The sequence below is a fragment of the Penaeus chinensis genome, chromosome 16, assembly GCF_019202785.1.
Source record: "Penaeus chinensis breed Huanghai No. 1 chromosome 16, ASM1920278v2, whole genome shotgun sequence".
NCBI lineage: Eukaryota > Metazoa > Arthropoda > Malacostraca > Decapoda > Penaeidae > Penaeus > Penaeus chinensis.
The window spans coordinates 17,569,871-17,578,298 of record NC_061834.1 but is presented as its reverse complement, the minus strand read 5'-3'; positions in this window follow the sequence as shown (position 1 = coordinate 17,578,298).

The window sequence follows — 8,428 nt, the reverse complement described above, 5'->3', positions numbered from 1 at the left end:
GGGAAGGGGAAGGGGAAGGGGAAGGGGAAGGGGAAGGGGAAGGGGAAGGGGAAGGGGAAGGGGAAGGGGAAGGGGAAGGGGAAGGGGAAGGGGAAGGGGAAGGGGAAGGGGAAGGGGAAGGGGAAGGGGAAGGGGAAGGGGAAGGGGAAGGGGAAGGGGAAGGGGAAGGGGAAGGGGAAGGGGAAGGGGAAGGGGAAGGGGAAGGGGAAGGGGAAGGGGAAGGGGAAGGGGAAGGGGAAGGGGAAGGGGAAGGGGAAGGGGAAGGGGAAGGGGAAGGGGAAGGGGAAGGGGAAGGGGAAGGGGAAGGGGAAGGGGAAGGGGAAGGGGAAGGGGAAGGGGAAGGGGAAGGGGAAGGGGAAGGGGAAGGGGAAGGGGAAGGGGAAGGGGAAGGGGAAGGGGAAGGGGAAGGGGAAGGGGAAGGGGAAGGGGAAGGGGAAGGGGAAGGGGAAGGGGAAGGGGAAGGGGAAGGGGAAGGGGAAGGGGAAGGGGAAGGGGAAGGGGAAGGGGAAGGGGAAGGGGAAGGGGAAGGGGAAGGGGAAGGGGAAGGGGAAGGGGAAGGGGAAGGGGAAGGGGAAGGGGAAGGGGAAGGGGAAGGGGAAGGGGAAGGGGAAGGGGAAGGGGAAGGGGAAGGGGAAGGGGAAGGGGAAGGGGAAGGGGAAGGGGAAGGGGAAGGGGAAGGGGAAGGGGAAGGGGAAGGGGAAGGGGAAGGGGAAGGGGAAGGGGAAGGGGAAGGGGAAGGGGAAGGGGAAGGGGAAGGGGAAGGGGAAGGCTTGATCTGGATAAGGAAAATTATAGGTCCACCATCTGTGACGGCGGCCGCAGACACGTGACTCCGTGGCGGCCGCGAGGAGGAAAAGCTGCTGGAATGCTGCTCGGAAGGCTGCGGGCACGGAGTCACTGGAGACGCGTCCAAACAGGAAGAAGAAAACGAAACAAAGAATAAAACAGAAAGGGAGAATTACGATGAAAAAAATAAAAGCAGGACGAAGAAAGTGGAGAGGATAAAAGACGAATACATATGGAGAACGTGCAACGCAAATACTAGGAGGCTTTTCAACATCTAGTAGCCCCCCCCCCCCCCCCCCTTCCGGCTAAGTCACTATGGGGAAGAAGAAATAGCGGAAGAAACCAAAAGATGAAAGGAGAGAAAAAAGAAATATCCACAAAGAGGACGTTTAGTAAAAAATACTAAAACATTTCTCCACATCTTTTACGCCCCCCCTCCCCCTCCCCCCACGCCCACCCCTGTAGAATGAACACGCCTCAGTCCTCTAGAGAGACTTCTGCGAAAGAGTCGCTGAACTAATCAAGATGCAAAAAAGCGGAATTCTAAAACCTCGCCATAACAACTGTATTTTTTTGAGAGAGGGGGGAGGGCGTCGTCAACTTAGCTGTCACTTTCACTTACCACTTTTCTTTATGGAATTTGTACTCGGACTATTCCAATTGCAAATATGACCATAGTTCCGTTTGCCATTACTGTGATGCAAGGATAACTGTATGACTCGCAGAATGACATTTCTTATTCCTTTACCTCACCGAAGTAAAGTGAAAGAAAAGCAGAGATATATCAACAACGGTATTAAATGAATATATATATATACATATATATATATATATATATATATATATATATATAGCGACCACATAGTATATCCATAAAGAGAAACAAACAAACAAACCAAAAAATACCACCCATCCCTCATATGACTTCCCACTCTAAGAGCAAAGCAGATTTTCTCGACACTACAGTAGAAAAAAAATCCTCTTTTTCCCGCCTGAGTGAGCTATCGTAGACCCAGAAATACCAATTTTCCTGTCGGCACTTTTGGAAGTTAGTCTCACATCCCCTGATGTTAAAAAATGAATCACTTTTCGACGGTGCAATCCTCGTTGTGTTTTCCACCGGGTTGGAGTCAGAAAATGTTATCACTGACGTACAGTCTTGCGCTATTTTCACCCCGGCTGTAACGGGTCGCGCCTGGCGGTTCCTCTGTAAATAATCGCTCTCCGTTATTTTCGCCTCTCAGACGTGTGGTGGAAAACAGAGGGTAAAGAATGGACGAGTCTGTCTATGACGCAAATAAAATCCAATGAGGCAAATGTACCTGTGTCTCATTTTTAACAGAACAATACGATTTGACCTGCATTTCTTGGGAAATCACAGGATATGGCTCTTTGAAAATAAGAAATTGTGAAAAGCTCCCCGAAGAGTTTTTTGAAATATTGCATGACTGCAACATAACCTCAAACATATGAGTAATAATTCTCAGATTCTCTCAGATTTCTGGAACGAATTTCTCGCTCACACAAAAGAATACTGCTATGAATCTTCAAACAAGCGATGAAGACTATATAACGGACAGTAAAAGTTTAGATTCCGGCTTTAAAATGTGTAATCTAACTTTCAGTTCATCTGATTCTTCGCATTCAACTTCGCAAGCATATGCGCGTAGATGAACGAACAAAAGAAGGAAACAGCATAACTTGCAACGACGGGTCCGTGGCAGTACGAGTCGGTCCCTCGGAGACACGTAGTTCAGCTACAAAACTCGGAGTTTACCAACTACATTAACACTGCTCCCAACGGGCGCTCCGCGGGAAAGAGTGCGTCGCCGCCATCCTGTACTTCCTGTCTCGCTGTCGCCTCTTGAGAAAGGCCCGATAAACCCGTGTTGCAATTTGCAGCGGAATGATTTAGAATAGTTAGTCATTAAAATTGTTTTAACGATTCCAGCAAACGTTGATCAGGCTATGTCTGGGGTAACGATCAAGATATTTCGAGTGGATTAATCTCACTCGACACACCACATGATCAAGCTCACGCCACTTGTTACAAGTAACTTGACCACCAGCCACACGTCAGGCTGCCTGTGCATTGCGGCCGCACGGCAGACAAAGGTCGGCTCTGTAGATCGTAAACCGTACGTTGGCTTGTATCAGGGCCGATCCTGTGCGCATTAAGCATAAGGGAAAAAGTGCAATGTCATACGCACGCTCTCCTTCACTCTGGGGCGTCGCGTTCCCTCCTCTCCGCTTGCACGACGACCCTATCTCAGCGGTGCCGGGGCGAGGCAGGGTAGGGCAGGGCGGCCCCGGGCGGGTCTGGGAAACTGAAGCAGACACTCTCTGAGGGTGAGTGATCACCCTGTCTAACACTCCACCCTCAACCCCTATACACAATGGCTCAGTGTACGCCCTGTCTGCCTTGCCTTGCCAAGCCACTTCGTCGCTCTGCCTCGGCTAGCAGCCTCAACGGGGGAAATTTACGACAAATTTGTTGCTCTGTTGTTTTCCGCCCTTTATGTCTGTCTGTGTGTCTGCTTCTGTTTACTTACTATCGAATATATATATATGGATAACTTACTATTACTATTCAACAACCAAAATTACAGTGATTTTATTTTCTAATTAAATTTAATATTTCATAATTCCTTCTCTTCTCACGTACACTTCTCTACCACCAAGAAACACTCGAGCTAGAAACAACTGCATTTGAATACTAACATACAACTTTCATGTGATGATAGAGCATATATTAGTAGTGACACATGTAATGCTGACAATGATTAAAGGTGTTATTAATAAAAATGAAAATGACATTGATAATAAATTGACATTAGTAGTAATAATCATAAATATATTAAAATGTTTAATAATTTGGCATTGGCATAGATGATAATCACGGTGATTATAATAAGAACAACGATGATAGAATACTAGTTATAACAGGAATAATGATAATAATAATAAATAATAACCATTTTATGTCACATAACCAGAAGATTGTTATTTCATTTTGAACTAGAACAATGACGAAGTAGATTTTCGAAAGGAGCGAGAACCGAGCTTCCTTTTAAGGGCCCTGCGATAATACTTGACAAAGGCGCATGAACAGACTAGATTGGGAAAATATACATTACACAGAAGATCACTTTTTTGGTATCACTTCCGTTATCGGTTTTCTGACACCTTCATGTTTACAAAGACTCCTTACTTCTCTCTCTCTCTCTCTCTCTCTCTCTCTCTCTCTCTCTCTCTCTCTCTCTCTCTCTCTCTCTCTCTCTCTCTCTCTCTCTCTCTCTCTCTCTCTCTCCCACACGCACGCATACACATGGCTACGTACCGAATGGCCGTCTGCAAAAGGTTTTCTGATGTCATGAATCGTTGCTTTCTTGCAGCACGATGAAACGACTTCATTTTGGTGTTATATTTTCCAGTGGGACGTAAGAAGGAGGAGGGAGAGAAGGAGTAATGGAAAGAAGAAAAATAGAAAATAGGAGAAAAGGGAAGGAGAGAGGTGGACAGGACGGAAAGTGAGAGATTTATTCAAGGAGATAAAAAGTAAGGAATGGAGAGAGGTAGAGAGTGCAAGCGAACGAGAGAGACCGAGAGAGAGAGAGAGAGAGAGAGAGAGAGAGAGAGAGAGAGAGAGAGAGAGAGAGAGAGAGAGAGAGAGAGAGAGAGAGAGAGAGAGAGAGAGAGAGAGAGAGAAAGCGAAAGCGAAAGAAGAATGAGAGAGACATACACCATCGCTGTTAGCATTACCAGTCCCTCCACTGCCACGTGTGGTGTTCACTTGATATTATGGAAGCGAACGTGACCGCCAACCCAGTCCTTCATCCTTGTCTCGTCGCAGTGACTGCATATTGCATCTTCAGAATTAATTAATCATGTTACCCAGCACAGAACCTACGCGTGCAATCCAACCTGGCGAAAGAGTGACTGCATTACGGACACACAGATCGAGTTTATCACTACCACGGTTAATATTTATACGTCTCGATGGCAGCCTTCTGTGGCTTTTTTGTGACATAGGTATCTAGCGCCATCTGATCCAGGAGTGTTAGTGTTACAGCAGATCTTCGTGTGACGATTAGAGCAAATCATCGTTTCGTTGTTGCAAATTGTGAAATTATTATTTCAGGAATTTTCGTGTTACTGTTAAACTATATCTTCGTCTTAGTATAATATTATGCCACCGTGACAGTATCACAGCAAACCGTCCAGTTATTATAACGGCAAATTACAAGACATTACAGGAAATCATTTATAATCGCGCTATGGTTACAAATCACCTCGACCAACCTGCGTCTCCGCTTAAATTCCTAAAATTCAACCAGCCCCTTCTCCAAACGTGATTGTTGTGGGATTCCGCAAACACAAGCCGGTAAGGGAGGCCGCGGTCAGCGAGCCTGGAACTTTATCTTGCCATGTAATTCTTCGGAAGATTTAAGACTATTTTTCAAGCGCGTCGCAGCTGTGGTTAGCGAAGTTAAAGGTCGGCCATGTTTTAACTGGAGATCAAGAAAACCACCGTGTCTTGTTTCCGTCGGCGGGAAGAACAAAATCACATTACTCCATCACCGAGCTGAAAAGGAAAACAATCCCGGTGTAACTACCTGTCGGCGCTTCAGCTAATACCAACAATAGAAGCTCCAGCCACACACATCTGGCGCTGCGAGACACGCCACGAGTCCTTCAGGTCTGATTTCATTTTATTCATTTAAGACGAAATCAGCCATAAGGAGGCCGTCCCCTTCAGACTAGCCATAAAACCCACATTAAAACGCCAGCGAGGGGAAGACCAGACAAACCTATAAGAACCACGCGGGTCGGGAGACATCCTGGGAAGGTTTTAAGGGACGAATGTAAAACGTTCGTCCGACCTTTCCCAGGTTTACGAATCCCCCCCCCCCCCCCTCTTCATGTCTCCTCTGATCACAATCCGTGTCAGACCGAGCCTTCCATTCCCCTCCCTCCCTTTCCCTTCCCTTTCTCCCTCTCCTTCCTCCCTCCTCTTCTCCCTTCCCTTTCCCCTCCCCCTCCCTCCCTTCCTCATCCCTCCAGCAGTCCTAGGGGTACCGTACAACCGGGAATTACACCCCACTACATCATATCTAATTGTTTTACCAGTGCGAGACCCAGCCGCATGTCGCCAACCTCGGGGCAGGAAGCGCCCCTAGGCCTACCCGCGGTTCACAGCCTCTTACTCTACTAATTACCTGTGTTTACCTTGGTAATAAGATACTTCTGACCGCCATTCTCTTTTGTCTTGTAACGTCACTGTATCTTACTTAATAGCGGTATTTATTACAGAAATTGCATAAAAGCAAGATTGTATATCATTGTTATGGCTAGTGCTGATGTGAGTTTGCACGCTAAACTGCGCATTTCCCATAAATACCCCGGAAACCGACAGGGCAGCCGCTACCCTTCCAAGCGAAATCAGACTAATAAACCGACGCCTTATTGTTAACACGCGAGTAATAAAAAAATAAAAACCCAACCAGTTTTACGAGAATGAATTCTTTTACTTCTCCTTTCTACCATTCGTCAAATAAATGGCCGTCATCTTCCCCGGCCGTCGTAAACTCCCAATTCATCTCTTCGTAAGCGATCGGAATGGTAAAAGGATTTTGATAAAGCCCACCGATTCCTCCCAAGAACCCGGCTCCAGAAATGGCTGTAAAACTATCCGGGACGACGATCGGGGATAATTTGCGGTCGTCCATTCATCAACGGCGCTTCGGTCATTAATCACGTATTAACTACCTTCGTTGCTGGTTTTGGCTAATGATGCTTTTAAACAAGAGCTCCCGACGGCGTGGGAATCGCTCGTCCCTCTTTAGTCTCGGGAGAAAAATCTTGGTTTCTTGGAGCAGAAAGGGAAACGGACGCTAAAGTTCGATTTGGGATTCTTTGACAAATATAATCATGATGACAATAATAATTGGTGCTTCATAGTCATCATTCTCATCGGTATCACCATCATCATCATTACTAATAGTAGTAGTAGTAGTAATAGCAGCAATAGTATCAGATGTAGTAGTAGTAGTAGTGGCAGTAGTAGGTGTGAGGTATAATAAGAGTAAACTTCAAAGCCAACTGGCGCTGAGGAGGCCTAAACGATTCACGTCTGGCACCCTTGGCAATGCCGCGATAAACATTTCCTGTTGTTGACCTATGAGCCCGTTCAACCGTCGACGCAGCGGGTATAGGAAGGCGAAAAAGGGAGTCCCCTTGAGTAACTACGAAAACAAGAAAATTATGTCTAGCTTTCAATTATCTAACACACAAGGAGGCCTACTCCTGCCAGCGCAATTACGGCGTCTGCGGCAACTTCCAAAACGGATATCGCAGTAACAGACCACAAACAAACCCCGATAACAGAACAGTCTTAAAAACAACGCTAGAAGAAATCATAATTACGAAGATCGGCGAACCATAAATCCCCCTTCCTGACTTTACCCCCCCCCCCCCCTCCCTCCCGCTTACCAGCTCCCTCCCTCCAAAACATTTTCGTGTGAAATCAAAGGTCCTTAAGACACAAAGGTCATATCCCACGGAAAGGCCCATTTGTCTTGGTGGTAAATGATCCCGAGTTGCATGAATACATCAATGTCTTCACTCGCTCGCCGTGAATGAAGGTGATTCGCATAATGATGACTATGGAAGAACTGACTGATCTTTATAAAATATAGATATATAAACACACACATACATACATACATACTTAGATATACATACACTCAAACAATATATATATATAATATATATACATATATACACACACACACACACACACACACATATATATATATATATATATATATATATATAGAGAGAGAGAGAGAGAGAGAGAGAAAACTGGATAATGCAATGAACTATATGAAAGACGTTGCCATATAAGTACACGCATTATCCCTAATCTCACTTGTCACCGAGATTACTACCCACGATATCATTATCATCTCATATTATTATCGAACCTATATTGAATTCATAATCTACTCTGCACTATCAGATGTTGATACTGAGGATAAAAACTGAAGGTTATCTGACGTCAGAGCTACATACCCATCAACTGACATCTCCTTCAGGGCATCAGGGTTAGACATCTTTTTCCTTTCGATGCTATGCCCTGCCGTAATATACCCGCGCCCTTGAATGACCGGCACTGATTGCTGTCCTATAAGGGCTATTTCTTAGATAGTCGGTTTTTTTTTATAGTTCTTCCGTCTTTTTTCGCATGGTTAGTCTGTCTTTGTAATAAGTATTCCGTCTATTGGATTTCAATCCAGTTTGGAGGGTCAGTGTTATACATGATTCCTTGTCTTTGTTTTTGTGTGTCCCTCTCGGCGACAGCTTGTCTATCTGGCTATCTGTTTTTGATTATCTCTTTGCTTGATGGTTCCTTTGTTGGTTTTTTCTTCTTCTTTTTTGCAATTTGTTAATTCCATTTTCACAATGAGTCGTATCTACTCTTCTTTGTGTTACTTTTTTTGGAACTATGATCATCTATGTTCATCTATTATGTTTTCACACAACACACACACACACACACACACAAACACACACACACTTCCATAAATACACATACGCGTACCGACTAATAGCCATCACAGAGCTGGCCTGCGGCGTCCGT